The 23,852-nt window shown below is 33.8% G+C and overlaps 1 protein-coding gene across 1 annotated transcript in view; it reads right to left on the bottom strand.

Annotated features, from left to right (window-relative positions):
- Positions 1-23,852, bottom strand: part of LOC141453154 (homeotic protein antennapedia-like) — a 1,160,806-nt gene that overhangs the window by 872,826 nt on the left and 264,128 nt on the right. The gene's annotated exons all lie outside the window — the stretch shown is intronic.

Raw genomic sequence — 23,852 nt, 5'->3', positions numbered from 1 at the left:
ATCAACTGGAAGAAGGCTGCAGACTTTATCCGTAAGATAGTTGCCTTAGATGAATTACTTCACAGGAGTCAAAACAGATTGTGTGAGTTCCAGTTCGGATATTTAAAAATGTCACCCACTCATTTGGACAATCTTAGTCTTCATGGAATAGTCTTGATTGGGAGCAGTGAAGACAACCAACAAGATAATTTGATCAGTCTCCAGCAAGAGCTGACAGGAAATAAATTGGCAGTTAATTATTATGAAAAGGGACTGAATTAATGAAGAATTCATAAATGAATGTAGGTTAGGTTAGGCAGGAAGGTTTTTTTAATCCCTTAAAGAAAAGATAATGCGAATGAAAAGAAATTAGCAAAAACACCAAAGAAGCAATCTTCTAAAATTCACATTTTCTGGCTTCAAACAGCTAAATCTGAAATGCGCCCTCTTAGAAGGTTTAAGAGCAAGACACTAAGGGATAGAGTGAGGAACACTAAGACCAGATTGAGCCTAGATGTAAAAATCTGTGAAGGATTACCTGTGGGTGAGATGATTTGGACATCTGATGAAATTGCATGAAGATTGACTAGCTAGGAGATGCTATGAGGCGAAAAAAGCACGACGAGAGAGATCATGGTAAGATGCTTTAACCAATTAAGCATGGAATTTAGTTAAAAAAAAAAAAAAACTGACAGTGTGCGGAATTAAAATCAGACAATGACGTGTATACACGTCGAACGCAGGGCAAAACAACCAAAAGTTTACAACGTCGTAATAGTCACTGCAAGCACTTTTTCTGCAATTCCTGGGGTTTGAGATTGCACAGCATTCTGTGCCCATTCAAAATCTTGTACCGCTTCACATATGCATTGCTCCTAGTTAATTAGGGACGCAAGAGCTTTTACAAGGAAGAAAAGAGCTTTGAATTCTGTGCAAAATGAAATCATGCTCGTACTGAGGCCTGAACCTCTATCTAAGGTAAAAACGGCATTGCACAAGGATTGAGAGCTACTATTTGAGTGCATAATTCCCAATCTCTGATGCGGAGACCAAACATGTACCAACCACTTATCATTTGGCTGACTCCCTCCACCCCTCTCCAGATAAAAGACTTGGCAGTTCTATTGGTAAGATAAAGGAAACATCCCACCAAATTATATTCTTATTGTATTTTATTAAAATTTAAAGTTTTTATAGTTAATGGCAATTTTATATTTTTCAAAACTAGTATACACGTCGAACGCACCGTAATAGAGATTTGGTTTGACGCGCATTACTGGTTAAAGGAGGATTTAGCAACAAAGAATCTCAAAGGATAGGGATGGTGGGAAGGCGCTTTCGACCCCGCCAGGTAGAAGAGGTTCTGATAAAGAAGGAGAAGAAGAAGGAAAAATGTTAATTTATCTGATTTAATGGTCAGGATATTCAAAGAGTATTTATAATTGGATTAGTGCCCAATGGTATTAGTTAATTTCACTTATCTTCTGTTAAGAAGATACATAAATATTGGCTGGCTTCTAAAGGTAAATACGTTGGGTAAAGTATAGGCTAGAGGAATTTTGATAGTTTTCTTGGCTCTAATTAGAACTTAACAAAAACTTACAGTTTTAAAAGTTCAGTATAAGGGTCGATTAAACGCCAAAAGGTACACAAATCAGCGAGTACCCAACTGTTCATTCATACTTCTAGTATCATAATTTTTAGAATGTGTTAGATGTCACAGACTCTCGTGCTGGCCTTTTATCACCCATAAGTACGAGTATTTTTCTGTTAGAACAGTGGTTCTTAACCTTTTTATAAACGCGGAACACAATAATATGTATATATTTTTCTCGCGGAACACTAACATTAAATAATTTGAAATTCGGTATTTAGCAAGAACTTAAAATTAAATTCAAATTAAAAAAAGGAACAATTTTTTGTTTTCATTTCTTTCCTATGTTTCTAAATTTCAATACATTTAAAATTGAAATTTCGCGGAACACTTGGACCATATTCGCGGAACACCGGTTAAGAACCACTGCTTTATATCTTCTGCCATAATTTTACAGAATTTCATGACCCAAAAAATTTTCAACCCTTTATATCTTCTACCTTTTTAGATCTGTGCACAAAATAACTATAGTTTATAATTGAGAAAAACAAAGTGTACAAGAGAAATAAATTCCATATCAATACGTGGTTCACAGTGGGAGATATAGAACGGCCATAATTTTACAGAATTTCATGACCCAAAAAATTTTCAACCCTTTATATCTTCTACCTTTTTAGATCTGTGCACAAAATAACTATAGTTTATAATTGAGAAAAACAAAGTGTACAAGAGAAATAAATTCCATATCAATACGTGGTTCACAGTGGGAGATATAGAACGGCCATAATTTTACAGAATTTCATGACCCAAAAAATTTCCAACCCTTTATATCAGAGGTTCTTAACTTTTTCATAGACGTGGAACACAATTATATGTATATATTTTTCTCGCGGAACACTAACATTAAATAATTTGAAATTCGGTATTTAGCAAGAACTTAAAATTAAATTCAAATTAAAAAAAAAGGAACAATTTTTTGTTTTCGTATCTTTCCTATGTTTCTAAATTTCAATACATTTTAAATTGAAATTTCGCGGCACACTTGGACCATATTCGCGAAACACCAGTGTTCCGCGGAACACCGGTTAAGAACCACTGTGTTAGAATAATAAAAAGATGTGTCTCATCACCGTAGTTAGTATTAAAAAGGCAATTCATTTTAACACTATTCCAAATTATTCTTGTGATTTATCTTTATTCTGAATAATCATTATTCACTCGCCTTATTCATGAAAATCGGTTCACGCGTTTAGGCGCTACGTTGTTTACAAAAAAAGGTAACAAGAAGAAAAAGAACATCAAGAAGACAGAGAACAAGAACATTTTCTGAAAATGCCAATTTTGCTAATTTTCAGCAACGTATTTCTCGAAATATATTTAATCTATGTCGTTGCAAAAAAATTAATGTCATAAAGGAGGATTTGCCCTATGTTTTAATGAAAATTTGGGAATTTTATCTTTTATAGAAAATGTGAAAAAAATTGTCAAATTTGGGTGTTTTTCAACGTTATGCCTTTTCGTGCAGTTTTTGACGATCAACCATTATATTGATAGTTTTTTTGGCTCTAATTAGAATATCGCTGAAAACCTTCAACATTTCAACCATCATTAATGAAATGATAACCCTCTGGACATATCGTTCTTTGGTTAAGGCAAATGGGTTCACAAATAAAGTTCGTCCTTCTAAATAAGTTTAGCTTCCAATCGTGAATTCGGGTGCAGGACGAGATCATATTGAACAAACAAAAACACTGAACCCCAGGGACATTTTTTATTTTAATCCAATATTTACAGGTTAAAGGTGATACTTTTGTACATATTGAACTGTAAAGACTAGAGTTTAAGGTTTAAGGGCTAATGTAATAAATTTGAAGATATAATGGTTAAAATTCGACAGAACGTATGGCTGTGTATAAAACGTTAAAGGTACATATCTCTGGCCATAATGTTCAGGATAATCATAATTAAAGGATACACAAATATGTGAATATTATAGGATAATATTTTGAGGTAGAGATATAGTGGCGTTAGGAGATACGAGGGTTGGAAACGAGGCCTGTGTTAGATGTATCAGCTCTATTCAGACAATCCACCACCGTACCGGGCCCACAGTTTGGGGCAACGGTCTCGCCGACTATCTGGGATACTTTACGGGCGCAAACAGTAGTAACGCTGGCTGGGCGGACCTGTTTGGACAGTACACACAACGCTTTGCCAACGTTTTCCTTCCCCTGGCTTCCAAGCCACCCACCATGAAACTTATGACCGCCAATCCGATGTGTCAACACCCCGCAAAAACAGAAGGCTTTTTTTTTTAACCACAGGGCTATTTAGGTTTTGCAGTAGCGGTTTTATTTAATTTTTTTAAATTTAACGAAAAATCAAAAATAAATATTCAAAGCTAAGTTTTTTATCGTTATTTTTTCTCAAGCTGGTGAAGTGCCGGAAATTGAAATTTATAGTTTTATAACTTTATTATAAATTTGTAGTGAACTCAAAAATTTTATTGGGTATTGTTTCGATCGGAGTTTAATCGGCTAAGATTCTTCCCTGAAAGAATCAAATTTTAAATGGACTTTTTTTCAGTTATTTTGATAACAGCATTCCACATTTCTCTTCACCTGCGTATTTACGTAATTTAAGCCAGCTTATCTCTAATTACTTGAAACATTTACCAAGAAAAATCTAATTTTTATTTCTTACCTTTTGGGGAATTTTGGGGAAGAAGGCTTTCATTTTGAAATAACTTCACAAATCACTGCTTTATTCAATTTTCGAAAAATACAGCTCAATCAAACTGATTCAACAATAGTTCGAGCTCGTATTTACAAATAAAAAGAATTACAAGGTAAGGCTGAAAAATGGGAAGGCAGCAAACAACTAAGTAATTCTGAGTCTCTCAAGACTGCCTTACGATGCTCAATGAATCAGGTGAGTTATGATTTACCATAACAACCACCCACGCTTTCAGAACCAAAAAGTTTCATAGTTTTTGAAAAGAAATCACTCTATGGGAGGGAGTTAAAGTAAATACAGTTCATTGTGGTCCTCGAAAGCTGGGAATATCTCAATATATGATTTTCTTCTTAGCAGCTACCTTAATGGGAAAGTAAGTGACAAAATCCTATAACTCAAAATGGAACTGTATTCGATTCCCGTTCTAGGCTTTGGATTTTATTTAATGCCTAATATGAGAAATTAATATTAAAGCAGTTTGCAAGTCGCCTCTGCCAACGACACCTAATTAGGTTGATAGACCAAAAAACCGCCTTAAAAAGTGAGGCATTATTTTACATTAAAACCCAAATACCATGCTAGTTTAATGGGTTTCAAATGTTAAACCATCTTTATTCAATTATTTTACGTAACGAACCAGTTATTACAATGGTGTGAAATGATTGTCTTTAAAATTACATTCAAAAACTGAACAAAACTATTGTTCAAAAGATGAATTAATTTTCATATTGTTAAGAACACCTGCATTCAAACTTTGCTTATAAATATTAAATATATAAAAAAGACAAAACCTCCTGTTAATTATTTCACAAGTACCAGAAACCAGATAAACTTAATAAGGCTACAGAAATTATTGAATAAACAAAACATAGATCAAGTAATGGAGTGAAATGCATTTATTAATAAATATGAATTTGAATTTACAATACATAGCTACTTCACATAATAACAATGACCATGTGTGTATATGTACTCGTATAATATGTGGGCAAAACACATAGACATTCACTTGCATTAGAGGGTCACTCTAGTTAAAATAGTCGCGTGTTTTCAGTGAATAAAAATTTCTGAACAGGTTATTTTACAATTGTTTTTACATAATAAAGGTCTTTTGTAGCTGATTGCTTACATCAATAAATTTCCAGTAATAACAAGGAGAACCATAACACCTCCGAAAAATGGCTAAATATCTTGGAATAAAACTAGCCAAAGGGCGGCTTTTGAAAACAATTTCATAAAAATCACATAAAATTTCATAAAATTAAATTCCCGCAGAGGGTGGCTGTTGCATGCATCTTCCTGGGTGTTGCAATCCCACGGGTTCCTAGCACAGCACTAAATGCACTTGCACTGTACTAGTAAGGATACAATACACTTACACTACATTCACGAAAAACATATATTAAATACTCAAGGGCTATCTTTCCTTGCAGATAGCTTCGGTAAAGGGAGTAGTCCCTTTAAATCCAAGATTGTTTCGGGATTTCGGCGTAGAGCCAACAACCCTACCTTTACTGTAAACCTTATAATACCTCAATGGAAAAATTGAGGAGGTTTGGGGCACATCGTGGGCTATAATGCCAAGAAAGAAGAAAAAGACTAATGAAATATGTAACTTAGTTATGTTAAAATATTATTTCCTTTATTCTAATAATTATTTAATTTAATTTATTTATTTTGCAGTAAACTCTGATTTCAGCTTAACTGCAACGAATTTCAGTATTTTTGAATTTGGTTCTTCTTTTCAAATTTCAAATTATTACTGTTTCATGAAATCGGAATATTTAATGTCCATTTAAGTGTTTTCTTAGTTTAAATAATGTCATTTGTTTCATCTGGACTCTGGATAGTGTTCTCTCGTTGAAAAAACCCCAAAGAAGGAATTAAATCTAAATACACGGGGCCGGAAGCTGGTTTCGAACTGGGATCTCCGCGTAGAAATACAGTCCACTAAACCAATAAGCTATTCTTTCCTCTTCCCTTATTATTTATCTTTTTTTGAAATTATGTGTTCCACAAATAGAAACTTCTTAGATTAACAAAGAAAAGTCTTGTAAATTAACTTTTATTTTGAGAATAATTTTAAAAAGTTAAAACTCTTATTACGCACTAGCTTGGTAAATAAGGATTGCCAAATTATATTAGAAAATAATTTATTTCCGTACTTCGATTGTTTAATGAGCTCGAATCTATCTTTTATTATTATTATTTTTTTTAATTTTATTTAAAAATTCTTAATTTAATTCATCACAGCTTCCTTGTTTTCTTTACCATCCTCAAACACTTTGGGTTTTTTTCTTACTTTAAAGATCGTTTGCTACTCGTTGTACTGTCAACCCTTCATTCTTTAATCGTTAGTCTTTAGGTACACAATGTAGATATTCACAAAATTTTAAAAATAATTACTGAAGTTAACAATAAAAAAAAAAAACTTTAAATCAGAAAAGGTTACTTACGGAATGAATTTTAAATTTTTTCCCAATTTTAATTAAAAATAAATAAAGTTCCAATGATTTCCTTTAAACCGGAACTCCAACTATAGCCTAATTCTTTTATTTAAAACTCGGTTATCCACTCAAGAATGATGTCAATATAGTACAAGGTACAGACAAATTATGACTGTAAATTATTACTGAAGGTAAGGGTGAATTACTCGTATTTATCGAGAAAAACCTGAATCCTGCAGTTTGTACCCAGATCGTCGATATTTCTAAAAAGTCGAAGGACCATTTGACAAATATTAATTATCTTTTTCTGCAACCATGTAGGGAAGTTCTCATTACTCAATTAAAATCAGCTGTGTAATGCCCAACTTCCCATACTAGTGGGGGGAAATTCCCATTAGTGTCACTTTCCGCACTAGTGTGTGGAAAAACTTTATTGTGCTTCCTTGATATAAGAAGTTTTGTTATTAACATAAATATTTTCTGTAAAACTCTAATAAGCTTATTTAAATTTATTTTATTTAAATAATTAAAAAACGAATATTAAAAAATAAAATAAAAATTGAAAGGAATATAGAAATAAAAATAATACTTTAATAAATAATTAGATATTTTTAATTATAACAGTTAAAAAGGTTATAGTGTTACCTTATAGAAATTTAGAATGGATTCTAGTGATGCCTGTTCAGAAAACACTCCTCCATCAATAAAAGAAACAGCAGAAAATGTAATAAGTAATGTAAATAATTGTAATATAACAATAAATGTTTATAATAAATAAATTACTTTTTGTAGACTGTAAAAATGAAATTTTTAATTTTATTAGTTAATAAATGGTTGCAGAAAAAATATAATATTTAACTCTAGTGTAAAGTATTTTCCTCACACTCGGCAATTTGCACTTGCACTCGCATCGCTTCGCTCGCTCGTGCGTGCAAACCCTGCCTCGCGTGAGGAAAAGTACTACTTTCCACACTTGTTAAATAAATAACTATTGGTTAAAAGAAAAATAAATAAAAATAATTTCTGTTAAGAGAAGTTATTTTGGGTTTAAAAATAGTACATTAAAAATATTTTTTACCAATTCTGTATGAAGCGAACAAAAAGAAAGTGAATCACCTTCAGTCAATTGTAATTTGAAGAAGGTAAAGGGCATAAGGGCATATTTCAAAGTACCGTTGCAAAGTCCACCAAACTTTCACCCTTAAAAAAAGATGCAGGGAAAAAACCAAACAAACAAAGCACAAAAAAAAAGCTGGGTGTTCAATATTTAAGAATCTCAGGATGTGGGGTACCGTTAGCAACTTTCTCTTCTATCTTCACCTTTTGGTAGTACTATAGGTTTTTTTCTTTTTTAACCTAAAACTATAACAAAGGCAAACTAAAGAGCCAGGAAGAACGTAGGGTTATTTGGCACCTAAAAAATAGTACACAATAGTTACTTTTTATTTAAAAAAAACACGCTTTCTCCCAAAATAGGTAAAAAAAAGAAAGGGATGCGTCACGCTTTCACATATATTATTGACCGTCCCAGCAGGGTTAAACAAGAATCATTCTACCATTTGGTAAAACGTCTTTACGATGTTTTTACTAACTAAATAGTTTAAAGTGAAGTTATATACATCATTCAAACATCACGATTAATTTTCGTTGAAAGTAATAGTTTGTACTAAAAAGCCATTTTCGGAATAAAATTACTTAAAACTAAAACAAAATATTTCACTTCCGGCAGATCAATTTTCTTAATAACTAATTATTACTGATCGTTTTGGTTTTTCGACCGCTGTTAATTGATGATTTTGGGGAATATTGAAGGTGCGGCCAATAAATTGACAGACAAAATTTCTTTCTTCATACCAACGTTTCGGCTAATATATTACCTTCTTCAGGTTATTGTAAAATTTGTGGAATTTAATGTTAAGCTACATCATCATAACTGTTGATGATCACGAAACGTTGGTATGAAGAAAGAAATTTGTTTGTAAATTTAATGACCGCACTTCAATATTCCCCAAAATCACTAATTGTTACAAATAAATTGATATTTCATAGAGGGTCAAAAAATTCTCTCGTTGAAGAATGCGCCCTAAAACGAATTACGAGGGTCGTTTGAAAAGTCCGTGCAAAGTCAGAGAGATAGCACCACTGGCGCGTATCGAGGTTATGTTTAGTTAGTAGCATCTCTTGGAAGAACACACACCAAGTTTCAGCCAGATCGGTCTATTTCTTTGTGTTTGGCATTCGTTTGAATCGAGGAAGTCGAGTGATTTTCAAAAAATGGACGAAAAAGAATTTCGTGTGTAGATTAAACACTACTTTATGAAAGGCAAAACGCCTGAGGAGACTAGAGAGAAGATTGGTAAACATTATGGTGACTCTGCACCTTCGATTAGAACAGTTTATAAGTGGTTTAAAAATTTTCGGAGTGGCCATATGGGCACAAGTGACGCTGAACGTTCTGGACGCCCTGTTGTGGTTACTACTCCAGAAATCATTGATAAAATCCATGATATGGTGATGGATGACAGAAGAGTGAAGGTGCGTAAGATTGCTAGTGCTGTGGGCATCTCGAATGAACGGGTACATAATATTTTGCATCAACATTTGGACATGACAAAGCTATCTGCAAGATGGGTGCCGCGATTGCTCACGCTTGACCAAAAACGAAATCGTGTGAAGTGTTGCAAGGACGGTTTGCAGCTGTTCCAGAAGAATCCGCAGGACTTTAAGCGTCGTTTCGTCACTGTAGATGAAACATGTATACATCACTACACTCCTGAAACCAAAGAACAATCTAAACAATGGGTTACCAAAAAAGGCGAAGACCGTTCCTTCGGCTGGAAAGATTATGGCGACTGTCTTTTGGGATTCGCAAGGAATAATCCTCATCGACTATCTGGAAAAGGGTAAAACTATTACAGGTGCATATTATTCATCGTTATTGGACCGTCTGAAAGCCGAGCTGCAAGAAAAACGCCCACGATTGGCCCACAAAAAAGTCCTTTTCCATCACGACAACGCACCAGCTCACACCTCAGCAGTTGTGGTCGCAAAATTAATGGAAATAGGGTTCCAACTCGTTTCACATCCCCCCTATTCACCAGACTTGGCTCCCTCGGACTTGTTCCCCAATATGAAGAAATGGCTGGCGGAAAAAAGATTTTATTCAAACGAGGAGGTGATTGCAGAAACGAATGGCTATTTTTCAGACTTGGACAAATCCTATTATTCGGAAGGGATCAACAAATTAGAGCAGCGTTGGACGAAGTGTTAAGCCTAAAAAGGAGACTATGTTGAAAAATAAAAAAGGTTTACCCCAAAAAATTAAGTAGTTTTTATTTTTGCACGGACTTTTCAAACGACCCTCGTATATTGAGATGATCGCGTGGCCACCGCCGTTTTAGTCCGCGCTGTGGATTTGAAGGAGGTGTTGTAATGGACATGTTGTGGATCAGAGGGTTGTAATGACTGTGAAGATTTGAGTGAAGTTTTTTTTACCGAGATTGGGCTATTTCAGAGACGAGAGGAATATTTATATCAGAGTGTATTGTGTGATTGGAGACGTAGAAGGAAGCGTTAACTGTTGTTCTTAGAATTTCAGACTGTAAGGTCTGAAGTCGGTTGATGTTCGATTTTTTTGGCGCTTCCGTAGAGTTGTATTCTGTACGTCCATATTGGGGCAAGTAGAGCGGTATATAGTGTTCGTTTGTTTGTCAGGGTCAGTTCTGATCGTTTTTCGAGTAGTCTTTTCAATATTTTATACCTCAGATTGAGGTCAGCACAAAATTTAAAAAAAAAATTTAGTTGCTATTTTCAATAAAATTTTTAAATACAAAACATTATTCAGTTTTATTAGCACTTTCCGAATATTTTGTCCAAATATTTATTGACGAGTTAAACGGTGGCACTTAAATATAATGTCAAATTTTTATTTTCAATGATATTTCGTTTTTAAGTTATCAACTGACAGATTGTCTGTAAAAACCACATTATTATTTATTTCATTTTATTTTTTGTTAAACTCAGGAACCACCATTCAGCAGATATTTGTGCTTAAAACTAGATATATCGGAAATCTAACACAATCGCCAAATTTCCTCTTGTACCCAGTATAGTCTGAGAAAGTGAAAATGACGTTAGGTTCACAATGCTGGATCATATCGCTGATTTCATTCATCTTAGCACGCATGTTTTTTGAATACCTGTCAGAGATTTTACTTGTAACCATCTCCCAGAAGTTGACTAAATAAGCTAAGCATGAAGAATTTGACTTTAACTATGTTTCTGTCTTATACTACATTTGCAGAACAAAATGTACTTCATGAAAGCAATTTAAGGAGTTACCGTAGCGAAATAATAATGAAATTGGTCTTCAAAAAAACTTATTTAAACACTATTTATCTATCAATGTTCATTGAAAACAGTAATTTTTTTGTAAAGTAAAATGTTTACGAAATGTGAAGAAGCTAAATAATGTACTTAATTTTCAAATTCACAAACATTGAGAGTTCTATAAGCAAACCCAATTTAAGCATAAGAAAGCTACAGCAATAAAGAAGTTAAATTTTTTCAGAAATAACCATCCGCAGATTTATGTTGAGGGTTAATAAAAAAAAGCCAAACACCAGATTCCAAAGATAGAATGTTATAAAAATGGTGGAATAGTTTGGTGGAAAAAGTGTGATACGATTTGACAACAATATTTAAGTTGCTCCAATGCATGAATCACATCTAGTTGCTATGGGAGACAAAGTCCCTAGAGTATAATAAACTGTATCAGTCTATATATCGACCCCTATCTAGAGCGAGCAGAGGGCGACCTGCCTCCGCCTCCAACAGAGCGAACTCCACGCCGCCTCTATTCACTGCCGCCTCCAGCCAATAAACAACACGCTCACACTTACCTAAAAACACACCTACACACACAAAAACGAAACTGAATTACTCGCAAAGAGCGAGAAGTGCGGCAAGCTGCAGTAAACTAGTTTATGAGAACTGGGTGTTAAAGCTTATTTGTCCAATTTCTAATTTACCCTTCAAAAGCTAATTTATGACTACCGCAACGACAAGAATTAAGAGTTTATTATAGACAACTGGTGTGAGGATAAACTGACATGAACTAAGGGAGCAATTTGTTGAACAGTCTGCGCGTAGCCATTTTATTTATTTCATTTTGTAACTTGTTTTTTATTTGTTTATTAGATACAACAATATTTCTTAATTAGACATGTTCGAGCTGGCAGATTTAGTAATTTTCTTCTATTTTATTCTTTTGGTGTGACTTATTAAGAATCATATTAACTATTAAAGTAGAATCTTCTCCAACATCGTCGAAGAAATTGTCAACCCACCAATTTCAACGTTTCGTTCATTTAATGCAATATCTTCGCTGAATCACAAGCAGATTATTCTTCTCAATGAATAATTTGGAAGAAATAAATATTTCACTCCCGAAAGAAAAATCCTTTAAACTAAAGGGGTAAGAGCACTAATTATATACATATATTAAATTATATTATATATTTTAAGCAAACGGTCTCGTTTGTAACTAAAAATTAATTTTTAGCCATTTTGTGTATGCTTGAGAACATCTAAAGCTCTTAACATTTGATTTTTCTTAGAAAAATCACTCGGAAAACAACTTATTTCTCGATATTAAGAAAAATACTAGCTTTACTGCCTTGGCAATATTTTTAGTAGAAAGGGGATGAAAGAATACATAAAAATGACCTATCGCGTGCTCTTCTTTCTCTTTGATAACAAGTTAAAAAATTGAAATATGATTAATAAATGTCAGATTTTGAAATGGCCTAGCACCTTTAATTTTGAAGATATCGAATTGCGGTTTCCGGTTTCTTTCATTACTTTTTATACTCTTTAAAACTGTTTATATGTTAATGGAGGTCATCTGCAAACCCTCACTTTTTGTCGCGCGTCAGCCGCGTATGCGGGCAGGAATCTAAAATCAAGACACATATTCTGAAACTAGAGATAACGGGCAACAAATTTTTCCTCTACCATTTTTTGCTCAGATCATCCGTTTAAGCATGAAATGCATTTGAGCCGTCTTAAAATGAACACCCTGTATATCCACAGTAAGGAGCGAGTCAGTTTCCAGTGTTCAAAATAAGAACAACATTACGATTCACAATATGTATAAGTTTATAAAATTTTTCAGTTTTGAAAAAAAGAGTTTTTCTGGGTAGAACTTTGTTTAATTTTGTTTTGTTTTTCGCACTAGCTGTACCAGTGATGGGCAAACTATTTTTAGAAGTGGGCCAAAAAACTAAAAGACAAAATTTTGGCCGGCCATAATAATTTTTGTATTAAAAAAAAAAATTCTCTCGCCAGTCTTGACAAACGTTGGAAACTTAACCTACAGAACATCCATCTACTGTTACTGGGACCTATTTGGTCATACGGCATTGAAGTATGGGGATCGACTAAGCGTTCCAACTCTCTACGCCTCCAGACATTACAGTCCAAAAATACATCGAAAACTTCTTAACGCTCCGTTCTATGTATCTAACCTTACTATCCATAATAACCTAAAAATCCCTTTCATTACAGATCTTAAAAGATACTCGTTTTCTCAAATTTCATTCCTCTACAGCAGCTCATCCTAGCCCTCAAACCGAAAAACTATCTTCTTCTGCAATACCAGGTGATCCTCCAAGAAGATTGAAGAGAAGATGGCCTCGCGATCTACTGGCATAAGAGCATTCGTATGTCCAAGATAATGGAGTGATACTGCTGGGTGCCTTCTCCAGTCGTGATTTTCACGTATTTTTTATCAGGTACCACATTTACTTGTTGCAACTACCGTTGCAGTTGTAAATAAAATAAAAGATTTAAAAAAAAAATATAGTAGTGAGCCTTTTTTGTAATATCAAAATTAAACTAATGCGTTGCATGAAGCTGCGAGTGTTTTGATAATAGTTCTGCCATAATTTGGTTCAAATTGGGGACGTAATTATTCTTGAGTGAACTGAGGTGTTCAATAGTCAATATATGTATTTCTGAAAGAGCTTTTTCTAAGTTCCATTATTGGAAAAAGCTGCTCACAGGTATAAGGAGATGCAATCATTGCTCTAATTCTCTGAACATGATGATATAATAAATTTGTAAAACAGGATAGACGACAAGCCCTTGTAGAACTATAATTTTGGAACATTTAGAAATAATTTTTTAAGATTAGTACTAGACTGGAGTTCAATTAATTCAAGCTACAGGTAAGATTTCACTAATTCACCGTTTAAATTCGCAATTTTGCCCTAATTTTTCAACTGGTATTAAAAACTTGAATTTTCACATCGCAAGTTGTAATTGTTATTTTTAATTACTATTATAAAATGCCATTTTTGCTCATTTTCGGCAACTTTTTTCTCGAAATCTATTTAATCTATATAGTTGCAAAAAAAAAAAAAAAAAAAAATACAGTTATAAAGGAGGATTTGACCTATATTGTTAAGACAATTTGGGAATTTTATCTTTTATAGAAAAAGAGAAAAAAATTGTCAAAGTTGGGTGTTCTTCAATGTTACGCTTTTTCGTGCAGTTTTTGACGGTCAACTCTTATACAACTGTCCTTCCGGACAGTTTTAATGTGTGACTAGCCGGATTGAACCTTACACTGGGTCGTAGTTTGCCCGGCACTGTACTATACTATGTCAAACTATAAAGAAGCCAAGTCTTTGCAAGCAATAAATAAATTAAAAATAAAATTACTAAAGAAAATTTAACAATATTCATACAGAAAATTAAAACAGTATTTTTTGCACGTGTATTTTTTCATTATAAAAGTATGCAAATGATATTTTATGAACATGTAGAAGGGGCAAAAGGTATGTGGCAGCAATAAAACGTTTGAAATTAAAGTGGTGAATGGCGAAGTGTGAAGGGTTGGTCCTGGCTGGCCATCTAGTGAATGCAACAGCTTGTTTCCACATTCACCAGCGCACTTGCCGCTTGGGTTCTGTATTTTGGGTTGTAACGTGTATATGTGTGGGGGGGCCACTTGGGCTGCAGAGCGAGAGTGAGGTTGGTATGTTTGACTGGGGGTGCGCCAGCTTCTCCTCAACACACGTGAGGATGGCCGGAACTAGTCGTACTCACGCACCTCTAACTCTCTCGGGCGCTGCTCGAAGAAGAGACTGGTGTAGGTATTCTCTCAACTGAGTTATACACTTAATTAACTACATCTAGAATGGCAACAACGCACAAACACATAACAGCGTGAAGCAGTATGTACGAGCAACAGAGAGAGAGAGAGAAATTATATGTGCTCGAAGAAGGAAGATACAATGCACACTCCATGTATATAAACAGCCAAAATACAACCCCTGCACATCTATGACAAGTCTATTTAGTAGGGCCGCATTTAGCCGGTAAACTTACCAACAGCCCAATTTACTGTTTACATACACTTCTCCACCCACCACCTGAAAGAGGGGCAGATATGTACACACAGAGACTCCGCTAATTGTACCAGAGAATATCTCATGCTTAGTTCGTGCGCCAAAAGCTCCAACTCTACGCGAACATAACCATCTCGCCGTCTCATACCATCACAGTCACTTCAACAACTCAACAACGCTTAAAACTACAAGTGAAATTTGTTCATCTCGCTTTATATTGTTCGAAATACCTTACATTTATAATACAGTTTACTATGTTACATTCATTTCTTTGTTTCGCAGTTTGAAATGTAATGAAGATAGAACCATGTACCGAATTATAAAATTGAGTCTTACTTCTAGAAATGCATGTTTTGGCGTCTGAGAAATGTTTTACAAAATATTCTTTATGATAAAAAAAATAAAGTAATGCCTATTTTTTCAGACAGGCTTTACGACCAACTTTACTGTAAATTGCTTTTTTCTGCAACCATGTAGGAATGTTCTCATTACTCAATTAAAATCAGCTGTGTAATGCCCAACTTTAACTCACTAGTGGGCAAAAATTCCCATTAGTGTCACTTTCCTCACTAGTGAGTGGAAAAACTTTATTGTGCTTCCTTGATATAAGAAGTTTTGTTATCAACATAAATATTTTCTGTAAAACTTTAATAAGCTTATTTAACGTAACTAAATAATTAAAAAACGAATATTAAAGAAATAAAATAAAAATTGAAAGGAATATAGAAATAAAAATAATACTTTAATAAATAATTAGATATTTTTAATTATAACAGTTAAAAAGGTTATAGTGTTACCTTATAGAAATTTAAAATGGATTCTAGTGATTCCTGTTTAGTTTTTTTTTTAGTTAATAACCCTAATGGTTGCAGAAAAAATATAATATTTAACTCGAGTGTAAAGTATTTTCCTCACACTCGGCAATTTGCGCTTGCACTCGCCTCGCTTCGCTCGCTCGTGCGTGCAAACCCTGCCTCGCGTGAGGAAAAGTACTACTTTCCACACTTGTTAAATAAATAACTATTATTAACCATTAAATAAAATCCGAGGTCTAAGACCGAGAATTTGAGCCCACTAACCAACAATACACCTTAGCTTTGCGGGTCTAGCCTATAACTGCTCGGCTACCGTGGCGTCACTTAATGCATTTTTATCAGAGTTTTAACCTTTTTTTTTAAAAAAAAACCTTTGATAAATAAATGGATTATTATTAATTAGTAAATATTAAAGTAAATCAAAGGGATACTCTTCATTGAACAAATATTTTGTAGATGAAAATGGCAGACAAGAGTGTGTGACATCTAATCAATTCTAAACAATATTAATGAAAATTAATTGCTTTAAAATTACTTAAATGATATAAAATTTGGATAAAGCAGATAAGTTTCTTAGTACGTTTCTAAATGGCAGAAATAACGAGCTGTTGGGTACTTGCTGATTTGTGTATATTTTGGCGTTTAATCAACCCTTATACAGTCGACTCTCGATAAATCGAAATCCAAGGGACTACAAGAAAAATTCGAATTATCGAGATTTCGAATTATCAAGAAGGGAAAAAAAATTCGAATTATTAAGAGTTATTATTATGTATATATGTATGTACATACGTATATTGAAAATACGTATGAGCTTACCTAAGTTTTAGACATATATAGCCTCAAGTAAAAAAGTAAAAATAATGAAAACGACAAAAAGAACAAAAAAATTACATATGTATTAACATTTCAATAAATAATAATATACATATGTACCTAATTTAAAAAATGAAGAACAGTTTTTTGTTACAATGTGGCTTGACTTAGTCAAGTGACTTAGAATTGTAGAAAGCGTTGATGGTGGAATATTGAAAGTTTTGGCGATGTCTTCTTTTTTTCGAACCAATTTTCACGGCCGCGATACTGTTTTCTTTGTCGGACACAGTTAGGGAGACGTGCTTCCCATCGTGACAAACTAAGAAAGAGATCTGGAAAGTTAAACTGGGCTGAAAGGAGGGAAACATTACGCAGGAAATGAACAATAAGCGGAAAATGAGAAGTAAACATTACTAGGGAAAATTAGAATTATAAAGTGGGGAAGCGGCCTCGTTCGAATTATAGAGCCTTCTCTCCCCCTGTTGTTAAGAAAAGGATTTCGAATTATCGAGCGTATCTAATTACACTGAATTTTTTCGATTTACCGAAGTTAGCAGCTGTAGAGTTCTAATTATCGAAAAATTCGAATTATCGAGAGTCGACTGTACTTAACTTTCTAAATTGTTAGTTTTTGTTAATAAGATAGAATACAGAGCAACCTAGAAATTACTTCATTCTTCTGAAGATCCCCCCTCTTGTGTATTTTGGTGTTAGTCTTCTTCCTCTGTAGAAATATAACGTAGCTGTTGCACAGTACGAGGGTCGTTTGAAAAGTCCGTGCAAAAATAAAAACTACTTAATTTTTTGGGGTAAACATTTTTTATTTTTCAACATAGTCTCCTTTTAGGCTTATACACTTCGTCCAACGCTGCTCTAGTTTGTTGATCCCTTCCGAATAATAGGATTTGTCCAAGTCTGAAAAATAGCCATTCGTTTCTGCAATCACCTCCTCGTTTGAATAAAATCTTTTTCCCGCCAGCCATTTCTTCATATTGGGGAACAAATAGTAGTCCGAGGGAGCCAAGTCTGGAGAATAGGGGGGATGTGAAACGAGTTGGAACCTTATTTCCATTAATTTTGCGACCACAACTGCTGAGGTGTGAGCTGGTGCGTTGTCGTGATGGAAAAGGACTTTTTTGTGGGCCAATTGTGGGCGTTTTTCTTGCAGCTCGGTTTTCAAACGGTCCAATAACGATGAATAATATGCACCTGTAATAGTTTTACCCTTTTCCAAGTAGTCGATGAGGATTATTCCTTGCGAATCCCAAAAGACAGTTGCCATAATCTTTCCGGCCGAAGGAACGGTCTTCGCCTTTTTTGGCGTAGATTCCCCCTTGGTAACCCATTGTTTAGATTGTTCTTTGGTCTCAGGAGTGTAGTGATGTATCCATGTTTCATCCACAGTGACGAAACGACGCTCAAAGTCCTGCGGATTCTTCTGGCACAGTTGCAAACCGTCCTTGCAACACTTCACACGATTTCGTTTTTGGTCAAGCAAATTTTTTGAAAATCACTCGACTTCCTCGATTCAAACGAATGCCAAACACAAAGAAATAGACCGATCTGGCTGAAACTTGGTGTGTGTTCTTCCAAGAGATGCTTCTAACTAAACATAACCTCGATACGCGCCAGTGGTGCTATCTCTCTGACTTTGCACGGACTTTTCAAACGACCCTCGTACTGTCTAGAACAGCACTCTAAAAATGGCATCGAGTTCATTCAAACTGGGCTTAAATAAAATAGAAGGCTCCCATCTATCTGCTGTATATTCTAACATGAAATATTGTTGAATTTCAATTCAAAGTAACAGATTTATCTTCTACTTTTTTTAAAGAATAATTTAGATATAATAGTTTTTAAATGTAGAGCTAATTGATATAACTGATTTTAATGGTAACAGTGGAAGAGTTCAATTGAATTAACAGAGGGTTCAAATCTATTTATTTCTATTGCACTTATTAATGTAAACAAACTTTTACTAACTTTCTAATTTGTTAAATTTTATTTTAATAAATTGAATAATAGCATCTATATGTACTAAATTTATGTTATTACAGCTTTTAAAAGTGAAAAGAAGGTTCCAAATTTTAGGCTGAAACTTAATAATTCTATCTTTTCAAGTCCCCTACCTTCTATCTGCCAATCATTTCAGGCATTTATGAGCATAAAAGCAATTACTACCTCGTTTAAACTATTATTATTATTATTAAACAAATTAATCTATAAATTTAGCTTTTTCGGAGTTGTATTTTGTCTTTGTTACTGTTCACATACTGTGTTGTAATGTTTACTGTGCTGTTTTAGTTGATTTCTATGTGGTTTCTAGACTGATTAAATTCACGATTTTTGGCAGACGTATTTATTGTAGGATATTCGGAGCACTTATGAATTTTTGTGGAATTCTGACGAACAATTTTCAAGATATTAATTAAAATTAATTTGCATATTAATAAATTTAGCTTTTTCATCGTCTAAAATATCCATATTAGGCTGTTCAAGCTAGATCTTGAAGGGACTACCTTAAGTAGACTTAAATTAGTCCATATGAATATGAGAATGAGATAAATATAAAATTTGAGCGTAAGCGGTGCATTGAGGTAACTCAAAATCGAGGTAACAACTTTTAAAATTGAATAAAATACACCTTTAGTTAATGACTCTTTTAGTTAAACCGAAACAAATGAAACTTTCAAACAAATAGTAGAAGTTAGCTTCAAAAATTTGTTGCTCTTTGTCTGTATTCACTTCCAAATATTAGTAACGTGAAGTGGCTGGCTATTTTCTCAGCTAATCACCATCGTTTTCACTTGCATGGTATTGGTAGTCATTTTTATTTCACGCAGCTTTTCTAGAAGAATGTTCTTTAACCGTTTTCCATTCACCATTTTTGGTTTATGTAACCATTCAGGTTCAAAATATGGCATAAAAATCAAATATCTCCTTGGTAATAAATCCACAATTGCTGATAATTCCTCCAATACTTTTGTATAAATTAAGGACTGCACATCGCGCACCTCATACAATTATCATGGAAACAACGCAAAAGTTTATATCAACATTATCATAGAAAAACTATTGCACGAATAGGATTGAATTAGATATAATTGGATAATTTCATTAACACCCAAATGATGTGAAGTAAATTATCTATTAAATTGATAGTGTATTTAAGGAAGTAAATTTGCTTTTCAAAATTTAAAGTATTTATTTCATGAATTTGAATTAATTCATTTATTTTCTTAATTTTTTTGATCAAGTGAAATATTTTCCAGCTTCAGTTCAGTAAATAACTTCATAAATTACAGCTGATAATGTAAGAACTACCTAAACATTAGTATCAACTGATTATTGTTAGAATTATCATGAAAAGGTGAATTATTGCTGTAAAATTGTCCTGATTGGTTGAAATCATTAAAATTGTTTGACTATTGAGTTTATGAGAGAAACTAACGAAATATAGACACGTGCACATTATTAACGACAAACAGTAGACCGATTGTGGTTTAACAAGGTGGAATAAAGTGGACTTTTTAACAAATAAAATAAAAACTTTTGAATTACCTTGTTAGACATTCTAACAATAAAATTATTTTTAATAAAATTAAGTCATTAAGTGGTGATTATTATCCAACTGGTTAAACATTGTTTGCCGAGAATATTTTAAAAAGTAATAATTTACCTAAATTTCGGCCGCCATAAGTCAGTTTTCACTACATCATTAGTGGGCAACGAGTAACTCTCAAGACATATGCGCCACATCAATCTTAAGCTTCATTAAGAGTAGTTTGTGTGTGGTTTAAGTTTCACACTCTAGATTCTAGCAGCTAATTATAGAGATCGGAGTTTATAATGTGTGTTAGTGCAGTTAACAAGGACAGCTGTATAGAGATGAAGCAACTGGAGCAACGGCAGTAGCCTAGACAGAGCCATGTATCAACATGTCTACCGAAGGGGACCCCATTGTCGCATCTGTGTTTACAGCGGCACATGGCGTCCTAGTATACGAGCCAGCGCAGGTTGCGTTGCCATATCGTTTACCTTCTCAAGTCCCACCCATCTATCGTCACACCTTCTTACACGCAATTATTTATTTCAATAGAAATATTTGCTTCATAACTATAGATTTATTTTTATAAACAAAGTAATGATTTAAATCTATATTTAAATTTGAATGAAAAGTCGAATCAAAAGTGTTTTACATGACTTTTTCTTACTAAGTAAAGTAAAAAGTAAGTAAAGTAAAGTAAAGTAATGCCTATTTTTTCAGGCGGGCTTTACGTCCAACTACTAAATGAGGTGTCATGTTCGGAGACGACTAGCAAACATACTTTACTGTAAATTTCTTTTATTAAACACTAAATAAAATCCAAGGCCTAGACCGGGAATCGAACCCAGTACCACAATACATGTTAGATTTACAGGTCTCGCCTCTAACTGCTCGGCAACCGTGGCGCATTAAATAAAATAACTATTAAAAGAATTATTCTTTGACGAAAGGATTGCATTAATATTGAACATGCAAGGGACACTATTAATGAACTAATTGCATTATGGGCCCGCATTTCTATTGGTAGGCAATAACTTTGTTTTTTTTAAATGAACTTTAAATTAAGCATAATTTCTAAGTATTTTCAATTATATTTTTATAGATGTATGTGTAATGAAGAAAATTAAATTCTATTTTACATTATTAATTATTTGATTAAGGCGTATTTCTGCTGGACATGCTGCTATAAAGAGTTGCAGTTATGCAGGAATTTCCTGGTCACAAGGCAATTAGCGCGACCGGATTATACTTTATCTCATTTTTTTATTAATATTTAACTAACGGTAAGAAAACTATGACTCTCGTAGCCGACAATAGGGCACCAATAGGACAGGAGGAGATTCAGCAATTTGAAATATGAAGGAAATGTACAACTCCCAAACTTCTTAATTCTAAACACCAAATTCAGAAATTCAAAAATTATTACTGATAAGATAAAGAAAAGCAAAATTTAAAATAACGTTAAAAATGGTTTCTACATTCGCCCATTATTTTACTAAATTTTGGGAAAGAAACATGAAATTTCAATCACTAGCAAAAGTCCTCTTACAAAAATTGGATTATTTATACGAAAAGTAAGAATACTTTTCTTACTAATTCTAAAAAGTTTTCGATATTTTCTTGATGAAATTGTTTTCGAAATTCGAATAATTAGTAATAGATGTTGTGGTTAAAGGTAACAAATATCGATTAAGTAATAGAAGATTCTTAGTTTCATGACTCTTTTAGTTAAACCGAAACAAATGAAACTTTCAAACAAATAGTAGAAGTTAGCTTCAAAAATTTGTTGCTCTTTGTCTGTATTCACTTCCAAATATTAGTAACGTGAAGTGGCTGGCTATTTTCTCAGCTAATCACCATCGTTTTCACTTGCATGGTATTGATAGTCAGTTTTATTTCACGCAGCTTTTCTAGAAGAATGTTCCATGTTGACTGCATTGCTCGCCATTATGACTGTATCAAACATGAAGGCCAGGATTTCCAAGAGAATGTTTGTCATTCTTTAGCATCCTACCTCGAACTAGAGTATTCTTTTTTCACTCCTGAAGAGTACTTCATCTATTGCAACTATAAACCGGCTAAGAATACAACTTTGACGAATTCCGTTTGCAGTCTTGAAATCCTTAAAGTAAATATTTGTTGTAGGAACGAAGTTTCTCGTCCTACTGAACAGACTAACTATGCCTTTGGGTAACTATCCAATCACTGCTTTACTTGTAAAAGCGTTGATTATATCTGGTCTCCTTAAATAAGGTTAAACGCTTCTTTTTCTTTAGGTACACAATGTACAAATTCATAGGCTTGTTTTTTTGCCTAACACTTTTTCTCTTATCTGGAGCAAGGTGAATATTAAGCCTTGAGTGCTTCTGCCGTTTCTAAAACTTTACGTACTGGGGCCTCTAGCTATTGACCGACTCGAATATTGACTCTTTGACCACAGTTTGCAGGGCACTCCCAGAAGGGATGGATATTCTTCTAGGGTTGCCACGTTCTCTGATTTTCCTTTTTTTTAAAAAAATGGGTACCAATAACAATATCGAAAGAGAAAAACGTTCACTCCTATACCTTTCTGTTTTTTAAAATTCCCTTTAGCTAGGAGGATGATTTAGAAATTTGATTTATCTCAGTACAAAACTGAAGTTATGCCAATGTATAGCATTGACAGGCTATCTCTCTAAACAAAGAATTGATAAGGGTTAAAACTAAAGACACGAGATATAAAACATTTTAAACCAAACTCCCAACGAATTCAAAATGGCAAAAGCCGTAGGAATACGAATAGGAAGGCGATGTGATCGCATTGGGTGGAAATTCTCTCGATAATTTCCACGTTGGCTTGGGTACTACATCATAACTGTTGGAATATATACGAGTCCCCCGAGAGATGCCGACGAACAGGAGGGGGAGGGGAAAACTGTGCTCGTGTTATCTGAAACAATAGCTCTGCGCACGGCGATGTGGTAGGCAGCAGGAGTACTGGGCGTTATTATGTATGTGTCTACAGGAGCAAGGAGAATGGTGTACGTGAGGGTAGATCCAATGTTTTAGCAACTACCATCCTAGCCTTAACCATCTCTGGCGGCCAGTGTGCTAGCAAAATACATTCTCCACACAAACACATTTAACTATTAAAATGGTGCAAAAAAAAAAAAATTCACACAGCTTTGTCCAACACCTGAACCTATTTTTAACAACAGTCCAATGTTAGTATGTTACAGTAAAAAAATCGCAATATCTGTTGGTATAACTTGCAACGCAATGCTGGCTGACCTATGGTTTTTCAGTCTCACAGAAAAACCTAAAAACCGTACACAACACAGTAAACTCATAAACACAAATTGTACAAATACGCAACTTTTTTGTTTTTTGTGGTGAGAGACAGAGAGAGGGCATAACGCTGGGTAGAATAACGTGCTGCTGGTGAGTGAAAATTCACAAGGTTTGCATATTTTATTACAGTTTGTATCATGTTTTAATGTAAAAATGTACTACATACACAAAAAA

The sequence above is a fragment of the Rhodnius prolixus genome, unplaced genomic scaffold (genome assembly GCF_049639745.1).
Source record: "Rhodnius prolixus isolate KJV_2025 unplaced genomic scaffold, Rpr scaffold_3, whole genome shotgun sequence".
NCBI lineage: Eukaryota > Metazoa > Arthropoda > Insecta > Hemiptera > Reduviidae > Rhodnius > Rhodnius prolixus.
Note: the sequence above shows the minus strand (reverse complement) of the source record. Positions and strands in the feature narration are given on the sequence as shown.